A 1,701-nucleotide genomic window follows, 5' to 3' on the forward strand; every position below is an offset into this window, starting at 1 on the left:
TATAAAAGTGCATTTCTGGTTTATTCAAGTCAATCGAGAAATTTAACAAAACAAACATTTTTATGCAAGCAGGTATTGTTAATTTGCAAAAAAGTTGAATTAAAATTTTTTTTATTTTCCAGAAACTGCATAGCTCTTCTAAACAAAATTTGATGTTTTAAAATTTTGCTGCTCAGTTTTTTATTTTTTTATTTTTGGAATTTCGGATGTGCCCTAATAGGAAAATATTTTTAAATTACCTTTCTGATTTTTTTTGCCAGTAATTCTAGCTTTCCAAAACGAAAGTGCAAGTTCCAACTATAAAGTTCGAACGCTTCTTAAAATATTCAATCTACATAGCTTTTAATTATAATATGTACCTATACCACTCAGATCAAGCAAAATCTTTAAAAAAAATTCTCCAAAGTTAGTCGATCTGCATTTCACCCTTTTACTGAGTGAGCTTCAAATCCAAAAAAAATGCGAAATTCAAATAATTTTTTTTCTCTTCTTTTATCAGGAATCGTTACCCCTCCCCCTCCTCGCCCTTCCTGCCACCTGCTGCCCTAATTTTATTAATTTATAATTTTTTCCCATTTTTGACCAGTTTGTGAAAGTCAGTTAAAAACAACTAGCTAAAACAAAATATTATACAAAAAATGCAATGGCTTATTTTACCCGCTATTCCCCTTCAATAATTATTATTTTTCCAGGTGATAAAATTCATGATTATAAGTGACAATTGCAGAAATATTTTTCAGCGTTTGCACAAAAGTTGATCAATTTTAAGGGTACCTACATTTTTGGAATAACCTGCTTTGGCTAAAATGTATATAAAATAAAATTAGCAACACTTTTTTTCATTCAGAACAATAAATAAACTTTACAAAAACGTTTATACATTTATTTCATTTATGAAGAAAAAAAAAAAAAAAACAAACAAAAAAATATTCCAAAATGCAAATAAAACTGGTTGGTGACTTCCTATTATAATCAGAATTAAAAAAAAAAAAAAAAACAAAATCAATTGAAGAATCCCCCAAAACAAAAATAAAATTAACCACAAGAAAAATAAAATACAAACTTAAATAAAAGTCGGTCAAATTTTAAAATTAAATTTAGTTGCATTTTTAATTTGTCACCTTTCGGTTTCATTACAAAAAGAATATTTTTTGTTTTTTTTTTTTTAAATTAAACTCTAAATGCGTCTCATTTTGATACTTTCTTTGATTTGTTTAAGTTTATTTCAAGTTCAATCTGTAATTGTTGAATATTTTGGAGCTCAAAGACATCCTGAACTGTATGCTGCTGAAACACGAGTTGGAGCTGATTTGGGATTAAGATTTGGTGGAAGAAGAGAAATTCAAGTTCAAGCTGCAAATCCAAGTGTGACGAATGTCAGAACCCGAAGACCCGATAGTCGAACAAGAAGACGAGTTTTTTATCTGCTTTAATAGATTTCAAATAAAATAAATATTTGTTTATTTGAAAAAATGTGATCTACTTGAGTTTTTTTTTATTTATTTATTTTTGTGAAACAAAATCAATTGAAATTTCTAGAATATCTATCTAGAGTTAGAGTGCAGCTTAGGTAAGGTTGAATCGCCCTCGAAGTGTACAAAGAGTTCCCTCTCAAAAAGGAATATCAATCAATATTTTGGAATACACAAGGAAATTTTAAACTTTCCACAAATATCTCCTTTCAATTTTCCACAAATATAC

The 1,701-nt window shown here is 27.8% G+C and overlaps 1 long non-coding RNA gene across 1 annotated transcript; it reads left to right on the plus strand.

Moving 5' to 3' along the window:
- Positions 1-883: 883 nt before the first annotated feature.
- LOC129914303 (uncharacterized) lies at positions 884-1,478 on the plus strand. The gene is made up of 2 exons (XR_008772169.1): positions 884-951; positions 1,220-1,478. It is a non-coding gene; the product is annotated as an uncharacterized LOC129914303 (long non-coding RNA).
- The last annotated feature ends 223 nt before the right edge of the window (positions 1,479-1,701 follow it).

Source organism: Episyrphus balteatus, chromosome 1 (assembly GCF_945859705.1).
Source record: "Episyrphus balteatus chromosome 1, idEpiBalt1.1, whole genome shotgun sequence".
NCBI classification, from domain to species: domain Eukaryota; kingdom Metazoa; phylum Arthropoda; class Insecta; order Diptera; family Syrphidae; genus Episyrphus; species Episyrphus balteatus.